This window comes from Puntigrus tetrazona, chromosome 14, assembly GCF_018831695.1.
Source record: "Puntigrus tetrazona isolate hp1 chromosome 14, ASM1883169v1, whole genome shotgun sequence".
Taxonomy (NCBI): Eukaryota; Metazoa; Chordata; class Actinopteri; order Cypriniformes; family Cyprinidae; genus Puntigrus; species Puntigrus tetrazona.
The window spans coordinates 19944140-19967649 of record NC_056712.1 but is presented as its reverse complement, the minus strand read 5'-3'; positions in this window follow the sequence as shown (position 1 = coordinate 19967649).

Here is a 23510-nt window from a genome sequence, read left to right as displayed (position 1 = left end):
TGTGTGTATCTCTCTCTCTCTCTCTGTAGAGAATGCAATCATGATCGGTTAGCACCCAGCTCTGCACACTCGCAGAAGGGAGCCAAGCAGAAAATTGTTTTGGACATTGTGATGAGAAAAATACTCTTTTTTTTTTTTTTTTTGCATTTACATTTTTAATGCAAGAAAAACATTGTCTAAGTTTTGCATTTGATTATACAATGTTCATAAAACAAGCATCTGGCTCTCTCATTACGCTGGCCGTATGGCCCCATCCTACCGCCTGCGTCTTTAATCAGGACGTTTGGAAGCAGAGCAGTCACGGCGACTCCGCCAGACATCTCAACCTCGTCTGCGGGGCCCTAACGTATGGCTGCAAGCCGGGCTCCGGCGTACACAAACAACCCAAGGCCTCTTTTGCAGTTCGGTCACTTTATGGGACTTTGGTGTGGGAGAATGAGCTGCGTGGGAGACAATCAGAGCAGAACAGAGACGTGTTATCTACACACGCACAGACAGACACACATGAACGGCCACCTTATATATGTCAACGATATCGTCAGACGCTCTTGTCTCTGGCTGACTGCGGGAAGCGGTTCTGCGTCGAGCTTCGGTCTCTCGACGGGCGCGCTGAGAGGAACCATGCCGACATTGACGTTAATTAACCTCGCAGGGCCTCGCGACAAATTAAAACACTAATTAATAAAGTAAACAATGCAGCGACACATAGGGAGATTTTGCTGAGTCCACTAGTGGATCTTTATACTCACTTAAGTAACGTAAACTACACTGTGTTAAAGTGAGATGAAATGGAAGCAGCGACAGATCTTTTCTTTTATATTGCAACATTGATCCGAGTTAAACGGATTATCGAAAGGAAAAAAAAAAGGTTGGGGAATTTGGTTCTGGTCATTTGCTGTTAGATGGATGAAGGCAGACCTCAATGAGAGCTTTTGGTACGAAAGAGGTGAAGTTTAAGTGGACGTAAACAATTGAAGAAGTCTAGGATACAGAAGTCAACAGAAAATTTATAGACATTTGGACCAAAACAAAACAAGGAGGTAAAAAACAATAGATACTTTATAGACAATGGGATCTATAACAGCATTAACAAAGCAGATGAAGTGAAATTGTATTTCATGCTGACTAAGTGTTGTCTCTTTTCCGATCTTAGCTGGATCTAGCTAGTCTCCAAGTGGGGTCAAGCTGGTTTTGCCAATCAGTCAGCTAGTTATTTTCTATTTTTTGGTGCTTTTGGTGCTTGTGCGGAAGATGCAGGTTTGAATCTGGCTCACGGCTTACTTTTTCCAAACCATTTTATTGCAATCCTATCTTCCTTCCTTAAAATTGCCTATCCTAAACTCCCAAAAAATAACATAAGACACACCATCACTCTGTGTTTTTTTGCTTTCTGGTTTCTTGTCTGAAACATGTCTGAATAAAATGCATAAGGTTGTGGTGCTCAAATGGAAGATTCTGGTTTGAAGCTGGCATCATGGACTAATCCAGTGCCTTTTCCCCTGCCTCATAATATTCTGTCCAAAAAAAAAACACCTTAAAAGAGGTAAAGCACACTTTTTCTTTTCATTTTTGTTTGCTGGAGCACAGAATATATAACACTCCTCTTCACCTCTTCTGGTTCTCTCAGCCTTCATTTCCCTTTCTGTTTCATCCCATCTGTCCTCTCCTCCATCTGCTTTCCCTTCTCGCTTTCTCTCCGTCTGCTTTTGTCCTCTGTACCGCTTCCTATCCTTGCAGGTGCAGGCGCCCATCGTAGGAACCTGATCAGCACTATATCAGCTCCCTCTCACATCGAGGCACACACTGTGAAAAACGCACACACACCGACTCAATGCCTTATTTCAGCACTCCCCTCCTCGCCTTTCCTCACCTTACAAAAAAGACACGCACTGTAGGAAAGGTCACATAATTAGCGCACAAGGTAACGTCGAAAAACATTTAAAACACGCGCACACTCACGGTTGTAACGTATCTATGGATTCACGAGTTTATGTGATTCGAAGACACGGATCCTCATGTTTTGTCTCCCTCAGCATGGAGACTGATTTTTCGAACGCAGTACAGCTGAGCTAATCTCTCTCGGTTTCCCTTTCTTCAACGTTTTCTCCCTCTCTCCCTCACTTGGCTCTTCTTGCTGAGCTTCTTGTTTCTCCTTTGCGCGGGTTGAGGGATATTTTGTGCTTACTGACTCACTGCCTTTCTGCTGAGATCTAAGGCAGCGTTTCTGTGCCGCGGTCTCCCGCCGTGAACCGCAGCCCCTCTCATTGTGAACAATTTCCCAACCGTGACTCGCCCAGACTCACATCCATCCATGCCCTGACTCCACAGCTCCACGCTTAATATCTCGCCAGCTGTTTTGATGGCGCGCGCCGCCTCTAAAAGAGCTCCATTTTACATAAACAGTGGATGAATGGGAGTCATTAGCCATGCTAAGCTAATGGAGGAGAACTCATCCTGTCCTCTGCTGCGTTAATAGCCCGGGCGTCTCTTACAGAGAGAGGGCCAGAGTCTCTCTCAGGACCCATACGGCTTAATGAACTATAACCCCCTGCGCCTCAGAAAACACAAAGCTCTTTGGATTAGTGTGCATCTCAGCAGCAATGGAAATTTGCTGGTTTTGTGTTCAACCCAAGGTTTTCATATGCCTCCCAGGAAGCGCACGCGACGCCGCTCGGCACTCACGATGAAAGGGTACATCATCTGGAAAGGATTGTGTTCTACTTTATAAAACAAATTGTTTCGGTCCTGGATGTTGATCGGTCAATATGGCAATCCAGCCGTGCTAAAACACACAATGTAATGGCTGTTACAAAGCTAAACGGCTAGTTAATGCGTGTATGACTGCGCGGCACCCATAGAAGCGCACAGGCGGCTGATCCTAGATTAAGGACTATATCTTCAAGAATGTAAAATTGCTTAATACAGTAATGATACAAAAACCATGGACATGAACAAGTAGATAATGTACATAAGGTGCCCTTTTCAAGTGGAAGTCGGTGGAGAAGACAAAACTGCAAACTGCTTCGTGTGAAAAATACATATTTTTTAAAATAATGTATGAGTTTAATCTTCTATGCTTGCATCTAAATTGTATCTCAGTTACTTTATAATCTAATTTAGAGAAATAGCTTACTTAAACTATTTGAATCAAATAAATACATTATTTGAATAGAAATATATTATTGTATTCTTGGCTGTGTAATGGTATTATTATTTACATCTTATTATGCTGTTTAATAATATTCGTCTTTATTAGCATTTTTATTTTGAATATGTATTTAATATATAATATGTATTCATCAGTAATCAATGCCTTATATCTGTTTTAGTAATTTTAGAACTTATTTTATTTTAGGTTTTGTTAAAAAGCTTTTATGGTTAGGATTTTCATCTAATATTCTTTATTTCAGATTAAAATAAAATTAAATAAATTAAATATTGTAAAATAAAATAAAATAAAATAAATATTGCTAAATAAAATACTGTGCCAATCAAATTGGACAAATAGTTGACTATAAAAAACTAGTTGGACTCTATCCTGTCTGGCCTGTGGTTCTGTGCTGGGTAACGGAGGCCAGAGAAGAGATGCTGCTCTAAATGTTCTCATCCTCATTGTATCTGTGTTGTGAGTCTATAAAGAAGCTGTCGCTCTTCATTAGCGTTTGTTTGGCTGTAGAAGACCTTCTCTCTCCCTGTCTCTATCATTCCCTGACTCTCTCTCTCTCTCTCTCTCTCAGGCTGCAACAGGAATAAGGGATTCCTTAGTCACACACAGCTTCTCTGTTCCTCTCTCTCTTTGTCCTACAACAGAGAAATGTAAAACAAAAAAAAGAGATTGAAGTCTACAATGAAGTATTTCACAATAAATGCCCTCATCTTTGGTGCTATAGCACGGATAAAAACAAACCACATAACGATACGGTATTACCTTCAGCGACGAGTGTGTCAGCATCACCCTAAACGAATTTTAAGAGTCTTCTCATTCACATGAACTATTTTCTATCAGCGCAAAGGAGATTTATAGCTTCAAGTTATTGTTAACGGAGAGGAAAGATATTCATAGAAAGAAAGGCCTGAAGAAAGAGTGGACAGACAGGCAGAGAGAGATTTTGCTCTTTGTCAGACACACTTAAAGGGATTTGGAATCTGGAATGATGAGGCATTCCCATCTCAACCAATGACTGCTCTAAGACACTTAACACACAAATACGCTCAAGCAAATCTCTGATCCATGGCGTGTGCATTCAAGCTGTGCGTGTATTCAAAATATTTAATATACTGGCTGCATGATGGCCAGAATGAAGCTGATATGAATTCAAATGAAAATTCATAAAGCAGCTTTATGCTCCTTAGAGAGGCTCTTAGTGAAGAACAAACCGCTGAGTGCAGTTATTGTATTATGACTGATCATGTATGAAGCACAACTCATTACAATAGCACTATTCTTCAGAAATGACTAAGTAATCGCACACATACATGCACAAAGAAAAATGTGCACACAAATGTTTCTTGTTTTACACCGTAATAGCAATAATACATTTTAATGCAATATATAATATGCATTCTCATTTATTCATACAGGAGACACTTATCTAAAATGCCTTACAAACAGAAACTACATCACTTGCTTAGCAATAGATCTGTAGTGAATGGGTGCCATCAGAATGAAAGTCCAATCAGCTGATCACAATAAACCTTTGCCAGGTTAGACGTAATACTGAATTTAACACGGATGAAAAAAACAAAGCTGCATTTTTTTTTTTTTTTTTTTTTACAGCTTATAGATTTTTACTAGTACTTTTATCCTCACAGCTTTGTTTTTATTCCTGTAAAAAAATAAATATGGCACTAGCCTGATCAAGATGTAAAGTTTATTCTCAAATCGAAAATCCATATTTGTTTATGACTGTTTAAACGGTGATTAATCAGTGCATTTTTATGATTCAGATGACAACTTCACAAATTCAGCAACTTTTTACTGAAGAAACCAATGCCATGAATAGAGGACTCTCTGTTTCAGCTAGAAGCAACAGTTTTTATAAAATTAATGATGAATTTATCACAAACATTTCTTTAACACAAAACTTTTCATTACCCAAGACTTTCATTGGCGGACTGGATTATTGTGACGTTTTCATGTTTTCAGAAAGCTGAACACTCATTCTGACGGCACCCATTCACTGCAGAGGATCAACTGGTGCGCAAGTGACGTAATGCTACATTTCTCCAAGTCCGTTCCCATGTAGAAACAAACTCATCGACTCGTATTGTATGGCCTAAGGGTGAGATAATTCTCAGTGGATCCATATATCTGAAGAAGGGAGACAGCTGATGCGGGTGGAAAAAAAAAACGATTGCCATAAGCAGCAACACAGTCAGTTACTTTTTATGATACCATACTCATACAGTTGAGTAATATTACACAAGGCTACATGCTACAAAACAAACACAAATGCATGCAAAGAAACAAAGGCATGCATGCATGCATACAGAACAGGCAATGACTCCAGCAAATGACGCACTCTCCCAAGCGTATGCGATGTATGTATGTGTATGCAATCCAGCGGGTGATTCTTAGTGACATACAGTAAGAGAATTGGATTACTGCCTCTCTCACTCTTTCTATCTCTCTCTCTTGACGAGGATGGCTGGGGAATAATCCCATTAGGGGCGATACTATGGGCTGCTGAGCATCCTTTTTCTCCTGCAATTACAAACCGCCAGAGACACGCGAGAGCCCATTGCTTTCACAGCTTGTCCCATCCATCATCTGTTTAGTTCTTCAGCGAGGCCCACCGCTTCCAGCTTTGTTTGGGTTAGCACGGCCCTTCTCACTGCGCCATAAGCGAGAATGAGTCTACCTTTATACAATCTATTTGCCATACATGAGTGATTGTGTATGCCGAGAAAATGAGGAGACGGATCGGGATTTTAAAGCACACTGAGCTGTTAACACACAAATTGAACTTCAAGTTGAAGTGCATAATTTTTAAATACTTTTTTTCCATCCATTTTGATACGCAGACGCCAGTAAGAGTAAGCTGTTCCTAAGATGATTTCCCTGAAACGTGTAAACACTCTGACATGACTGGCACTATCAATAAAATTTCCATTCCGTTTCAGCATGGCTGTCTCAACCAGTGGCTTCAATTAGGTTTGTTTCTGGTTAACTAATGACAAATGGAAAGAATATTTGATCAAGTAGTTTAACTAGTAGTTAGTAATTATTTCTGAAATTAGTTAGTAGTTATTGTTGTGAATATGTGATTATATATATATATATATATATATATATATATATATACACACACACACACACACACACACATATACACATATGTGTGTGGGTGTGTGTGTGTGTGTATATATATATATATATATATATCTTAAAAATCAAACAAAGAACAGGAGGAAAACATACATGAAATGAGTGTTTAATGAAAAAAAATATATAGAGAAAAATATCACAAGTTAATGTAAATATTTCATTATTACCCCCTAAATATTTCATTTTACAGTTTCATTACTTTTTAGCAACACCCTTATTCATATTTGAATATACAGCACATCAACTACTGATCTGTTAAGCATTTTTGTTAATTATTTATTAATTAAAGCACTTTTAAAATGTTTCCAACCATAATACACCTCTGCATAATTAAGAGATGCTAAAATTAAACTAAAAGTAAAACTCTCTGCAATTACTGGGTCCTACTTTCCACTCAAGAGCACCAGCGGTGCAGCCGTGCACAATATAAGTCCAGATCAAATTGGCATGACATAATTCGACAGAAATGTTTTCGTTAACGAACACTCTTAAGCACCCGAGCACCCATACAAACACATCGGCGGCGCAAGTGCAGCGTGTGTGTGAGAGAGCTGGGTGACAGTGAGAGGTGCAAGACTGCAGTGCTGATGAGATGAGACGTGATATGCCCTCACCAGCGGTGGCACTTTAATTAAAACCCCCAGCCACAGCTACACCACATCGTTACAGAGAGAAGAGATAGAGACAACAATAATGCTCGGAAGAAATGGGGAGAGGCACCGTATTCCCTCTCTCTAATCAGACAGACGAGGACGAGGTCATTGTGTTCACAGTCCACATGAGTTTGAGCACGCCTTTCACTTCCTGTTCTCACAGAGACAGACCAGGTAATGAACGACTGGCGGCTTGGCTTGTTAGGATGAGGAATGCGATGGCTGATGGTTATGCATCATTATTAAAAGAAAAGGTCGGAGCTGTGGCCTAGTGGTTGGCCAACGTGTTCCAGCTGTGGTGCTCACCTGGGAAATGGAGGTTCGAGTCTGGCTTATATCGTTTAAGGGGTCAAACTGACAGAAAGTTTGACTGCAACTGTGTCATTACATCCTGTTTGGCGATACCATTGATAACGTCCTTGCTTGGAAACCAGCACACTTGTCCCGCAGGAACCGGGGGGACTCAGCGGACCGCCGCACCCCATGTGTCTGTCATGTATTTTGGGGAGAAATTCGAATTCAATCACGACGACAATGTCCGTCAATTTCTCCCAGTCCCCTTGCTAAATCCCACCACATCCTAAAAACCCACATTCTGGTGGAAAAAAAAGGCAGTTGACAGGAGTAGAGGGAGCGCTGAGGAGAACGAGAATAACTTGCACTCAGTTAAAGTCTGGCGGAGTAAAAACTCCCTTCAGATTACAGAAATAAGGAAAGCTCCCTATTTGTTTATGAACCTCGATAAAATGACACATAGTTAATGCCGTTTCGTCTTGAAAGCTCCCGAGTGACTCCATTTCAGTTTGAAATATTACAACTGTTTATATTTACTGCGTGATATGTGTAGACAATATTTAAATATTTTAATGTCTCTGTAGATTTTGCATGCATATTCAGCTGCACAAAATGACTGGGATGAAAAAAAGTGCAAGACAAGACAGCTTAAATGGTACGACTGTACAATACAGTTAAATGCGTTAACCCAGTGTTTTACATGCACTAATAATTAACAATACTTTTAAAGCATTCACGAATCTTGGAAAATGTTGCATTCAATGTAAATGATGATGAAAAATGGCATACATTAATGCATAATGACCAATTGATTTATTTAATTTAATAGTTTTAAATAATTCAAACTGCAAAACATGGTACTAATAGATAGACAGATAGATAGATAGCATTAATCAGTATTGCTAAATGTGGCAATACTAAAAAAAACAATGTTAACAAAATGAAAAAAAAGATATTTGTAGAAGTTAACACTGATCTAGAATAATAAACGCTTTATGATTCCTAAATGCATCGCCTAATTTAACATTAGTCTATTGTAAAGTGTTACCGTAACTGCTTTAAATATTAACTAATTCAATAACTAATGCGATTTATTGTACCTGATCATAAATAGTCCTGTAGCCTATAACCCAGAGTATGTGGTTTGATCTTCCGGCACCTGTTAGATCATCTTCCTGTCTTCCTGAACCTTTGCATCAATTATTCAGTCTGACAGCACACACAACGACACCTAACCCATTTTTCCTATTATCCTTTGAATTCACATTCAATTTTATTTACGGTTTAGGAAAAACATACTAGAGAGCAAACACACTTCCATCTCCTAGATGACAGAAACTGGGAAAACACGGTAAACCAGAACAGACTAAAGCATGTCTGGCCTTTTCCTCCTCCTTCAAACACAGCATGATAGGTTCTTTGAGATTGCTTGTCAGTCTTAAAGGACACACACACACACACACACACACACACACTTTAAAATCAGCTCAACACCTAAACCCGCAGGCGCACAAACAGCTAGGGAGAATGAAGAAAACAGAGAATGAAGAGATGATATGATAATGACATGAACTTGGCAAAGAATGAAAGAAGAAAAGAAAGAGGGATCAATGTTTTAGCCCGGTGGGGTGTTGGCGAGAGGCCGGATCATGAATGATAGAGTGATGGGCGGTGGAGAGAGGAGGAAAGGCCAGAGTTCATCTAAATTGTGGGGAGATTGGAGCAAGCAAAGAAAAAGTGAGCGCAGGAGCCAAGCGCGGCCAATGAGTGACGGGGTCTAATAAGACGTGTGACCTATCGATCGCCCCGCAGAGAGAGAAAACAGCAAAGCCTGATGGGCTTCCTGCCGCCACAGACACAAGAGCGGGATCACAATAACTTACAAAGCGCACACAGACACCGCACACCAAACTGTCACAAACACATCCATTTCCTGACAGTGCTCCGCTAACAAAGACAACCGAACAGAGCGGCCAATTTCAGCTAATGCAGAGAGCCAGAAAAAGAAGTCTTTTGTTAGAGGTGCTTTACTTTGACAAGAAAAGCCTTGAGCCAACTGACAGATCTCACACGAAGAGAAGATAGTCTGGGATTGCAATGTGAAGATGGAAAGGCTTCATCTAAGCTTTATCTGTAAGCTAAGCTGTATATCTCATGTCTGCCCTTGCGCTGCTGTAAAGGCATTCGACATGAGGAACAGCAACATTACGCTGATGAAATAACAGTCTAGACCCGCTTGCTTAAACTACTGACCAAAAGATGTCCTTTTAATAAGTTACTCTTATGATGGTTTTAACTGGTTGTATAACATGGTACCTCCGGAAAATGAACAGGCTTGCAAGACTGCTTATCTAAAACCAGTTAAGACCATGCAAAATAACAAATATGTACACACTGTAAGAAATGTATGTCATTTTAACTATAAAATACTGTTAAAACACTATGGGAAGTAACTTCTAACAGTAAGTACCCTTACACTATACTTAATTGTGCAGTTTTTAGAAGAAACGAAAAAGAAGAAATCGAAGTATAATATTAAGTCAAAAATTGTAAACTGATATTCACAGAACTCCCTGTGTGACGTTTGAAAGTTTCAACAATCATGTTTTTGTTCATCATGTTGTTTAAAGAATGTTTTGCATTATTTTAGAGTCATGTTACCATGGTGATGATGTTTTTGTTTGCACAAATGACTGCGTGCAACCTTTGTATATTAATATATATTTCAGCTTGTGGAAAAAATATTTAGATTATATATAAATGTTTAAATGGATTTTGTATGTGTTCATTAAAATTGTTTATATATAAAATTAAGACCGTACAAATACTGACACTTTTTTAAATGTATTTGATTTTATTCATTCAGTAATATAGAATTTAAATACATTTTAAATGTTAGAAAATATAAATGCTAAATGTATAATATAAAATGTAATTCATAAATGCATAAATAAATCTTACATAGAGAATGTCACTAAAAGTCTCAGCTTTTCAGCCGTAATCTAAATTAGCCAAGATGCAAATATATAATAACATAGAAACATGGCACCTCCCACAGAGATACGCACATTCACATTCATACATAAACATTTACTTCTGTTCCAAACAAACAACGTGAGTCTAATTTCACATAATAACGACAGTTTAACTCACATTAGTGTGAGACACTATTAATACAAATTAGCACTGCCGTTGTATTTCTTGACACGTCATCCAATCCTCGAACAACAGACACAAAAGTAAGAAGATCCCACATCTGACTCTGTGTAACACATATCTGGGCAAAAATCAGAGCACATATTAAGAGACTACAGTATTTCCCTGTGGGCCAGACAGGTTAATGGATTTTTTAAGGAAGATGATTCCTAGAGCACATATGGTGCGCGCACACACCTAACACACCTCCAAAATGCAGATTTTCCACTTGCAGCTCATTAAGCGCTTCTCATTTAGAGTAAAGAGCATTTTTCATAGCAAACACTCTGTCGCTCACAGCTACACCGTCTGCGAGGAGCAAACACTCTAAGATGATTGCGCACACTCGCAACGCCAGCACCCTACGAGAGCTGTCGAACAGACCTGGCTCCACCGCGAGGTCCTGGGCTCCGGGCAGGACTGACCCCGTGGCCCCCCTGCTACGGCGGGAGCCACTCAACAGCCCTTTAGAGCCAACGTGCACCTGCGGCTACTTACTGTTTAATCTCTGTAAAATACCCAGGAGCTTTACAACACTGCTGAGCGAGGGAGAAACTGTGTGTGTATGTGTGTGTGTGAGAGAGATTCCCGTAGACAGTCAGTCTATGTTGGCCGGCTCTCTGATTGATTAAGGCTGGGATGTCTAAACCTAGTTTCATGTCTAAAGAGATTGATGTTGGCTGCCCTTGATGGGCTATGATCGAGAGCACACCTCTAACAGATGTGGGGCAATTAGCCCATAAGAACCCGGCGGAAGAGGAGGAGGGATGGGAAAATCGATGACTGAATGACAGCCGGACTGCGCGTGAACAAAATATTTGTTCTTTTAGTGTTTAACGCCGGGCGTAAACACGCTTGCAAATGCGCACCGTTGGGAAAGTGTACTGTAATGTAATGCTGAATGATAGATAACATGCAGTCTTTGAGAAAGGGACGGCACTTGTCCCAATGCCAGCGATAACTGCTTCGTTTATGGCTCCATGGCTGCCTAATGAATTATTGAGAGAGTGCTTGGTATTCAGCAAAAGGAGCTGGCAAGGGAATCAGTGTCAACTCTCTCTCTCTCTCTCTATTTGTCTTTCGCTCTCTTGCTTTATAGCACACAGCTCACTAACTCCCCCCCCTCCATTTAATATTCAAATTAGAGTGATTCGCATTGATGCTGTAATCTGTTAGTGCCAAAAACGCCATTAATAAGTCCTGATGGCCGACGGGCTAGAAAACAGCCACCACCCCCCATTTCGCTCTGGTCTGGACGTGAAAATCACATCACTCTCTCCTCCGTGTGATGGATGGATGGACGAGCCGAGCCGATGTCAGCCTGCTTCTCTGACACCTGTCATACCACACCACATGTGCTGCAGCTAATGGTGTGCTTCCGTACGGAAAAGTCCACAGTGGGATAACAAGCAGGCCTGAGAAGAGAAGTCGCTGTCTCTCTCTATATCTGGCTGTAATCGCCGTCTTTCTCCCGGGTTAGACAAGGGCAGGGATGGGTTTCCGCGGCAGACGCGCAGATGAAGTCATTTAGATGAGATTGCTGTCATGTATGTGAGAGAAGGGAAGTGTCGGACTGCAAATGCAGGTCATGGGTTTGTGGCATTGCCCCTAAATGGCATTTTTGTGCCCTTAAAAGTCATAGAGGAAAGGTTGAAACACTGCTAGTGCAACGCATAAAGAGATTAAATGTTTCCTACCTGGTTTCATGGCATAAAAGTAACTGGGTTTAGAGAGACACAAAATACGTACCAATAAGTACATATCACTGCAATTTCCAAAAGGAATGAAAACTAGAGGTTTGTGTATTGAACCTGTGTTTTAGCGGCACTCAGTGGACATTTCTCTTTGAAAATGCAGCGAAAAGTGCAGCAAGGTAAGTAAAAATTATGGTGAACAGAAATTGCACAGATGTACGTATTTTCGATGTAGATCAGGTTCAAAGTTTTGCTGTTTATTTCTTTTTTTGTATTGAATTTGTACTTTTTGATTTTTACAAAAAATGTGCCAAAACACCTCGCAATAATCTTTCAAATTTCTTTGCTCATTTTTGATTGATAAATAAATAAAATAAGACTGGTGTAGGGAAAGAGAGGGGAAAAAAAATCACCTTGCCTCAGGGCCTCTGTAGACTGGAGGCTGCTGGGAAATCTCTGCAACGTGGGTCAAGACACGACGGAAAAACAAAATAGTCAGGGGATGTAAAGACAGAGGATGAGTTAGTAGCTGTGCAGCCAAAAAAACATGCCAAATCAGATGATAAATGACACACTATTTTGGTGGCAGGATTTATGTACTGTCAACATTACCTAAGCTATTAGTGGCCGCAATTATTCTGTGTTTTTAGGAGAAGGAGAGATACACAGAAATGCACTATAGCGAGAGAGAAACTGACACAGCAGGACCATCACTCCTGTAGGTTTAAATGCATGCACCTCGCTTTTAAGTGCCAATAAATTATACATGAGGACTGTGAAGATAATAATTATTAACATTCCCAGTGCAGAGGGGAAAAAAGTAAATGCAACAGAGGAAAAATAGCTCCACATATTTAAAATGCCCAGACAATGGTATAAACACAATTAGTAATAATCTTAAATACTAATTAGTGTTACGATCAATACTGATATAGTGTATACAGTGTATATAATGCATACATGCACACGCACAAAGTGTATTTTAAATGATGTTGAATTAACTGAACTCTCTACTCAAAGAATCATTTTAAAAATGATCAGTTTTCACAAAAATATTAAGCAGCCAAACTATTTTCAATATTGATAATATTCAGAAATGTTTCTTGAGCCGGAAACCATTATATTAGAATGACGTTTGAATGGTCATGTGACACTGAAGACTACAAGGATACTAAAAAAATGTATAAATTTATAACTAATATAAATGTATAGATTCTAAATGAATAGTAGGCATTTATCAACTGCTGATTTAGTCTTGGCCTCAGACAGCACACTGCCTAATGAATACTGCACACAAAAAATAGCCAGCACTCACAGAAATCACCAGTTCCAATCTGATTGGCATACACGTATTTTTATCAGTCTGTCTGGAAACATAATTGTGTTAACAAGGTGCTGGGTTGATACAATGAGTACTTTTGAAGAAGAACCAATCAAGCCAAACTGCGAAAAAGCCCATTCAGAAGGGAAAGAGAGCGAAAACTCTCCAACTCACCTGCCTAATTGTGATTAATACAGATTACTGAGCCAGACGTGGGACATTTGCATTCACGGCACATATCAGAGGGGAAGAAATCGGAGAATGAGCGCAGGAGATGCGGACGTATCCGTGACCTCCACTCTAAGCAAGGTCATGTAAATTAAGGCTTTAACTGACAGAGAGATGCAGACTCTGGCCTGAGGGGAATGTTTGATGTGGCTTGTGTCATTCAGAGGAGACGCAGCGCTGTGAAGCTCACACGATCATTCCCCTCGGATGGGCTCCGTCTCAAGGTCACTGTGTTCAAATGCTGCTAAATAATGGAATGTGTTCAAAGTTCGATTCGAGTCAACACGGACGTGCTTCTTCCTCACAGCGCTCTGGGACTCCAACACACGCAGAAGTACAAACGCTTTAGAGGAAAAAAACTGTCTCAGTCATTGAAATGTGTTCTGAGCTTTATATGCTTTGGTCTGCTGGTTTTCAACGAAGGCTCACCTGCGCTCTCATCTTACGGATGAGCAAAAAACAAAACAACGAAGATAGTGGTGATCTTCCTCTATTTTGGAGAGTGTTCTTCTTTCAGACAGAGAAAATCTCTCTTTTCAATGAGGAGGACCAGATGAATCAATATGTGCCATGTCCATTGCCTGCCATCAATCTTCATCTGTTTCTCTCAAGAAAAAGAGAGAGAGACAAAAAAGGAGGAGAATAAGAGAGACCAACCCACCATGGAAGACCTACACGAGTCCCGTCATTTAACTTGATTGGTTCAAATTATGATACTAATCAAATTAGTTGACTTTGCCTCTCACACACACACACACACACACACACACACACACACACACATATATATATATATGTAAAGAAAAAAAGAAAAACCTTAACACTGGAACATTAATTCACCCCTATATTCTCTTTTAAAATACTAGTTGCACCAGCTTTACTAAAATTACATAAAATGGTAATATGTTTGGAAGTAAATTAAACCAGATCACAACACATACCAATGATTTCATCACATCCCGGGGTGTCATAGCGTAAAACGTATTGCTACCTGGTTTAAAAAAACCTAGCATACTGCGGCAGGATACAAATCCGCTGTGACTGATAAAAAGCCGGAAACCACAAATACAAATTACTCCAAAATGAGCACAGAAAATAATGGCGGCCACAAGAAAAACACATTTGTACAAATAAAAATGAGACCAAGACTGCATTTCCTGACTGAATGCATAAAATATGAAGAAATTCATAAATGCTAATCAATAAAATTTCACAGATACACCTTCAATCTGACAGTATGCAAAACTGCCGATCCGTCTGATCCCCGAAGAAAATTATTCAACTTTTATTATATTAGAAGAACAAAGTGCAAGAAATATAGAAAAAAAAAGGAAAGAGAAAGAAGCAAGACAAAATGGGTGGAGGGGGACTTAAATCAGCCTAAGGTGGTTTGCTAGTCTCAGCTCCACAATCCTTCAAAAACCAGCAAATCAGACCAGCCTAACTAGTTTTTTTTTTCAGCATGTCGAGCTGCTTCTTCCATTCACATTTTGAATCGGTGTAGTTTGTATTCGCTCCCTAATAATTCATCTCAAACTGCTCTTTATTGTAACAATAGCCTGCTACTGATACGGTCATGAAAATGTACTATTATTTGCTGTGATAATAGAGAAGAATGAATCTGGAACAGAGAGGAAAAACAGAAAGAGAGAGAGTCTAGTGACATTCACAAGACAGGTATATGTGGTTTAAACTTCAGACTCGTGCATTAAACTGCAGGTTTGTAGAAGAGCTTGTTTTTCCTCTGCTATCTGCACAGATAAGAAGCGATGCGAGCTTGCCCTGGGAGGATAGCATGTTTCAGATGTCTACTCCTGCCCATATCTACTTTTTACAGCCGCAGAGTTGCTGGGCTCAGCCTGTTACGAGGCTTGCCGTTATTCTTCCTGTCTGGCTGAAAAATAAAGGTCAATTTCTTGCTAAGCCACTGGTCCGGCCAAAAACCTTGAGTGATCGATTTGACTCATTGGCCCATGGAGCTTGCTCTTTAAAACGAGGGGAGGGTGTAGAAGTCCTATTTCTACGTCTCGTTCAACAGAGATGCCCAACATGAGATATTCACATGATGCGCAACACTTGAGGACAAGATTCATACAGCTTTTCCCATGAACAGTTTTGAGAGTCTGCGCCGCTGCAGGAAAACATTTCAGGAGGGCATTTTCAGGGAGCTGAAAATAACTCGAATCACATTCCATCCCACACTTGTGTCTAGATATATGGAAAAGTAGAGCACTGCATCAAGTGCAGTACGGTTTGTGACTACATCAAATATTTTGTGACAGTTCCTAATACAGTTTCCAACCAACGCGATCCACAAAGCCACTTTTATATTTTCATCTTACCATTAAAAGTCACAGTTCACCCCAAAATTTAAACCGTCATCGTTTACTCTACCTCGAGAGTTCCTTTTTTCAGTTACGCGATCGATTTCACACCTTATGCTATTAAACGCGTAATTCCTCTTGCAACAATGTAAAAGCTGGTAAAATCTGAATCCGAAAGTCTGTGTAAATGTCTGAATTTGGTTTTCAGTTCACGTTTTAATGCTTAATCCGGTTCTGTATATACACACTCCATTAATTCACGTGACATTCACATTCTACCACTGAATTAAGTCCAGAAAGACAAAATTCTATCAAGTGTGCATCGGACTAGTTCAATGCATACTTCTTCATCAGTATACGCATGGTGTAAGACAACCACAGGGAACAAAAAATCTTGACTCATTCACATCCTGAAAACAGCCAACGACGAAAATCCCTGAAAGAATCCAAAGGCTTTACATTAATAAGGCCAAAAAACTGCAACTCGCACCTGCCCCCTTTATTAACTCCATAAATTGGATCGCTTTATGAGCAAACAACATGCCTAAAGATGCTTATAACATGACGAATTGGCAACGCTTTAACAGATTGCTCTGCTAGACAACATTCCAAGCACATACAAAAAAATGAATAAATAAATATTGCCTCTGGTTCAGTTAAAACTGCTTTGGTTACTGTAATATTATTTGGGCCATAAATATTGGCGAACGGACAGTTGAGTCACAGCAACTTTGCTACGGTTACAAAGATTTCATTGCAATTTTGTGAGTTAATTCTGTTACAAATTAAACAATAATTAAGGAGATTTACTAATGCCTCGTCACTCCCGAAACTTTATACTGATGAACCACTTCTCATGTGAGAACACCCTGAAAATGTATTAAAAAGATCTAGACTGCAGAAAACGACACCGAGCACATCCTTGTCCTCAGATAAACACCTCAGATTACCTTGAGGACGTGAGATATGACCACAGCCTATTCAAAGAGCTGCTAGACGGATCCACCTGTGTATTAGATGTTTATTCTATTATTTGAAGTGTTAGATCAATCTAGCAGTGCCCTCCAGAGCCGCAGCACTCTCAGGGACGACAGACTCATTATTCACTGGACCGTTGTTGAGGGAGTGGAAAAACACACAAAAGGAAAGAGGAAAATATGGAATGTAGTTGAAAGAACTGGGCCATTTCTGTTATTTCTATGGTTTGTAATTATGTAGGTCATTTTATACCCCAGAGAAAGGAATTTGTAAATCTGACATAATAACACATTTAGCCCCGGTGATGCTACAGAGGAGTTTCTCATCTTGGTTAGCATTGTGCTGATACATACGAATAAAGCAGCATCTCAGCAGAGAAGTGCACAACTGGGCCAGGCAGGTGTGTTGAGTACAAGAAAGAACCAGCAAGGTCTTCTCTCCTTCCCACAGTTCAATGAGTCTCTTAGCCACTAATCAGCTAGAATAAATCAATGAGTGAACGACATGGAAGCAAAATTGTACCTTGCTTTCTTAATAAATGCTCCTGATCTTATTTAGCACTCGTCATCAGTGCAGGTTATTCTACAGTAAAACAAACAACATTTGTTTTCATAATCTTTCATCAAAATGTAATAACTCTCTCCGCCTCTGAAATGGCTGTTCTGCTGATGTATCCAAAGCTGTGTGGCTATGGAAAAATAATATTAGCCAACGGCATCCTGGTCCATCAATCACAATTCGATCAAACTCCAATAGATATGATTGTATCCCAAATTATTTCCCACTGAAATGTTGAGAATGACTGAATGCTTCTTCATGGTGTTTTTAAACATGATGAGTTAGCACAGGGCTCTCAAGTTATGTCTAAAATGTATATATATATGTGTGTATATATATATATATATATATACACACACATAAACTGAACTGGTATTATTTACATGTTAAAATATTTAGCTGTTGTTTTGAACTTTTTGTGGTGGAATCTTGGAAAAAATATATATACTAAGAACAAAATGAAAAAAAAGTGGGATCATATGGCATTAAAGCTTCATCACATTAAAATTAGATTTCGAAATATATTTCAATGGACAGTATTTTAAAATATTTCAATTTTAACTATTATGGAAATGCAGCCTTGGTGAGAAGAGATTAAAAACTAGAGCAGAGCAGCATTGCGGTACAGTTTGTGACTTATACATCAAACGTTGTGTGATGGTTGCTGATAAAGTCACCAGCCAAGTGGTGTTTCATCTATACGCCAAAGCCACTTTTTACTTTCATTTGGCATTTGATAAGAATTAATTTTGGACCACGATCTCAAGTATTCATTCCCAGAGTGAGGCAAATCTACGAGCGCTTGGGTGTCCCAGGCCCTCTATCATTTCACTTCTATCCTTCCATCCCCCCATCTCTAACTGAGAAGTTGTATACAGAACTCCGATCACATTCAGCAAAGTAGCAGGATGAAAAAGCGTCAGATTCTGAAAGACTCTTAGAGTACGCCGTGCAGGAACTCATTCATCAATTATTCACGACTCGGGCAGAACATTCAGAGCTGGGATATCAAAGCTTCCTCCTGGTGTAAACGTCCCATGGACTTTGAATAAAAGCAGAAATCAGTGCCCGCGGCTCCAGCCCCTATGTTTTCAAACGACAGAAACAGCAGTCGGTAATCAGATATGACACTCGAACCGCTGCGGATCTCCTGCGTGACTTTGAGAGAACCTACTGCGTGTGACCTCTGGAGGAGCAGTGAGCAGAGGCAGGCAGGTGGAGACGGAGCTGCGTGGAGATTGCGGTTGTGTGTTGTGTGCGTGTTGTGTTTGTCCCTGCAGAATGAACCAAGGCTCAAAAGCAGGACCAGTACTAGAGACCTCTCAGGAGTACCACTAAAAGCTCTAAAAGTGGACAGAAAAAAGCGCACCAGGAGAGAAGAGCAAATGGAAAGAGCAAGTGAAAAGCGAAGGATGCAATAACGTCAGGTTTAGGGAAAGGACGGAGAGAGTGGAAGATGAGTGAAAAAAAAAATCCTGCAACGACACGCTCAGTTGCAACAACTAGTATGCTGCTTTTTTATTACACAAAGATTGTTCTGAAAGTTTTGCTTCTCAAAAATCCCAGAATGCAATGTGTTGAGCTGAGTGGGGGGTAAAATAACAAACCAAAGAACAGTTTATTAAAAAGGAATGCCATTTAAGACCTGATAATGTACATAACAAAATGGAAATGTTCATAAAAATAAAACGCCAATATATTTGTGTGTGCCATGTATTTCGACATTTACCGGAAAACATGCTGATAGCTTAGCAACATGCTAACTCATTTGTTTTCTTTTTTTAGATTACCATGAGTATCGCTAATTATAACCATTTGTTTAATGAAAAATGTATACAAAAAGCAATATTTTAAATAACTTTTTTTATTTGGACATTATTTAACGTAATTTATTTCTGTGACGGCAAAGCCGCATATTCGGTCACATGACCAGGAAATATTTCATAGTATTTTCAATGTTGAAAACAGTTGCGCTGCTTAATATTTTATGGAAACCATGTATCTTTTTTTGCTTTAATTTGGATTTTCTGCTGAATGAATTCTTCAAAAGAACTGCATTTATTTGAAGCTATACATAAAGAAATAGCCTTGAATGTTACTTTTAATCAGTTTAATGTGTCCTTGCTTAAAAAAAAAAAACTAGGTAGTTTCAGTAGCAAGCAAAGCAGCAATGCTGACATCATAAGAGAAACCAGGCTGCTCTCGGCCAATACAATTTCTCACTGTTTGACTTTGAGATAAGTTGTGCGTAATTAATCCATTGATTAGCACCAGTACGGGCACTGTAGTATATGATTATTCTTTCTTCCAGCATTAATTAAAAAAGTGATAGTACGGTGCGCTGAAAGTGATAAATATTGTTATTAAAATTTACAAGCGAAAACTATGTTTTAAGTCCTGATAACCCTTCTTTAAAGCTGGGTCACGAGGAAATAAAATTTAGTATTCCTCCTCATGCATTCAGACTGCATGACAGGCAAATCATAAAATACATGGATTTTAAAAGCCCCTGATTAAATTTTTAATACAACATCGGCAGAGAACAAGCTATGTGGTAAATAAATAGCATCAAAATTTCATGCGCAATAGCAATTCAGGAATGAGCATTCGCTGTGATTTAGGTTTTCAGCCGCTCTGAGGCTCAATTCGGCATCAGACAGCGGAGCGTAAAAAGCATGTCGAAGTGTCCGCTGCCAATTCCACTCCCTGACACACGCACGGCTCTCACACTCCCTGAATGTGCTAGAACTAAACATCCCTTCAGCACCATTATGCTGTCAAGACACAGCGTTCCGTCTCTACGTGATGGTTTCTTCTCCTATCGCTTGTTTCCGACATGTATTCAAGTGAGCGTGCCAGCGCTAAAACACCGTGAGGATTTCATCTCCAGGATTTCCTTCTCCACCACTAACTAGTCTAACGATGACGGGAAGAAAGTCAGCCTTGATCTACCGCTCTCCTTGGCGTTCTCATTAGCGCTAGAGATGGTGAAGGCCTGCTGCTGGATCTTCCCATCCCCACACCAGTTGTACTGATTATCCACGAGGCTACAGGTTTCTTTCCTCCAGTCCGTCGTTCTAATTACCACCAATATTCCACCACGGCGGACGAGCTGATGTGTAAACCACTCTCGTTTTCTGGCTTGCAGTCATCCCTCCGCAAAGAATAATGATGAGACTTTCCGAAACATCTACTCAGATTTAAAACGTACCTGCTGCCGATTTCGGTAAGAGTAGAAAAGTTTTCGTCGGAGGCAAAAACCTACCTCGCAGTTCAATTTTGAACTGAACTGATTCAGAGACTCAATTCGACTCCCAAATTATTCTTAATTCTAATTCATATTTATTGGCAGCTCAGTTGAAATAACTCAAGATTTTTATTTTGAATTAGTTTATTAATTAGTAATACAATTATGAATTTGGCTTGGGAAACAATTCATTGTGATGAATATATAATATATATGAGTATACTGTGTTATGTGTATATGAAGACAAACACATACAGTTTGAAAATATATGTATACATTATTTTCAATTTATTTTATATATAACATTTCATATAGAATAGAATAACATTTTGTCTTATATTTATGCATGTTTTTGTATTTATACACAGTTAACACACACACACACATATATATATATATATACACATATATATATATATATATATATATATATATATATATATATATATACACATATATATATATATATATATATATATATATATATATATATATATACACATATATATATATATATATATATATATATATATATATATACACATATATATATATATATATATATATATATATATATATATATATATATATATATATATATATATATATACACATATACATATATATATATATATATATATATATATATATATACATATACATATATATATATATATATATATATATATATATATATATATACACATATATATATATATATATATATATATATATATATATATATATACACATATATACATATATATATATATATATACACACATATACATATATATATATATATATATATAATTGAATGTATTTTGGATTATTTTGCCCAGCACCAATTTTAGTTCAATTCTGTATCATATGAGGAAAAATGCATCCTTAACGGTTCAAAAATCACTAGAACCGTTTCAAAACTGTTCCCACTTGTAGACTTTTTTTCTGTGCACATTTCCCCTCTGATTTTACTGGAGAAAAAGTTATTGATCGACTGCTTGAATTTTAGCCCGAAGCAACAGTTTTAAGTTAAAAGCATCTCAATTGCATCTCGATTATGATGTTGTTTTTATCAGATGTTTGGACTCTCATTCTGACGGCACCCATTCACTGCAGATGACCCATTGGCGAGCAAGCGATGTCATGCTAAATTTGTCCAAATCTGTTCTGATGAAGGAACAAACTTGTCTACATCTTAGATGGCTCGAGGTGAATACAATTTCAGCTAATTTTCGTTTTTGTGTGAACTATTAACTATTCCTTTAAATCAATTTTTCCTTAAACTCCAGTTCTGACCACACTGCGGTTGCAGCTCTTATGAGATGTTTACATCAAACTGACTTGGTACCATCACCACTAACGAGTCGCATTTAGCTAGGCTTTTAACAAACCACCCCCTGCACTGACGGCGTCCATATATTAGGAATGGGCCGAGCTTCCTGTGGAGCAAATAGACAAGTAGAAGTGAATGTGGTAAAACAAACAGGAGAGTTGCTGTCAGAACAGTTTAGTCTTGGCCTCAGATCAATAATCTATTTTCACCCAGCCTGTGATGTCCTGTTTGTCTGGCTTACTCCTGTTTTCAGCTGACCCAGATGGAGAGAAGGTAAACACGTTCAAATGAGGCTCTCATCAAGTGCTGAATAACCACAAACAAGCCTTTGATACATCTGCCTTCCGACTTTATACGTTTATGCACTTATTTAAGCCAACATGTATTTGCCGTTTGTTTTAGAAGAGCTCAAATGGCACTAAAATTTCGAGATTTTCCTTACTCTGAACGCTCGATTGTTTCATTGCGTGAAAACCAGAGGAAATAGAATTTAGATTTCAAATAGCCGGATTCCAGCACATCCAAATTACTTTACAGTCGCTGGCTCGACACTTCTAGAGAGCTTTGTTGTGCACGTCTGAGATCAATATTTAGAGTTCTCCCATTGCAATCGGCTCTAATTGAGATCCGTAACAAAGCAACGGTGTCTTCTGATCCCGTCACATTCATTTCCTGTCTCTCCGTCTGCACAGAGAATTCAAATTACACCTGCTTTCACGTTGCTCTCGCCTTCACCGCCGTGTAATTGTTTCAAGAGCAAAGAGAGCACCTTGAGAGCTGAGGGGAGAGAAAGAAACAACTCAACAAACTTTACACCTCTGATTAGCAGCCAAACCGAGGTAACGAGATTTTTCCTTCTGTGAGGTAAATAAATAAGGCTGTGCGACGCAATAAACTAATCTCATTTGGGTATGACTGACTACTCATGGACAAATTCCTCCGAATATTATGATTTTTTTTCCCCTGGTATTTCTCGGCACTGATCTAAAAACATAAAATTAGATGATGAAATATGTAGTGAAATAATATTACAACATATAATGTCTGTTTTCTATTTGCATATATTTAAAATTATTCCTGTGATGCAAAGCTGAATTTTCAGCATCATTACTCCAGTCCTCAGTATCAAATGTTCATTCAGAAATCCCACTAATCTGCTGCTTTGCTGATCAAGAAACATTTCCTGTTATTATCAATGTTGAAAAACAGCTGCTTAATATTTTTGTGTCGAAACTATCATACAGATTTTTAAGAGCAATATTTTTTGCAGCTTGATAGGTCTTTAATCTCACTTTACTCAAATTAAATGTATTCTTTCTGAATAACGTGTTATTAAAAATGCATATAAATATAT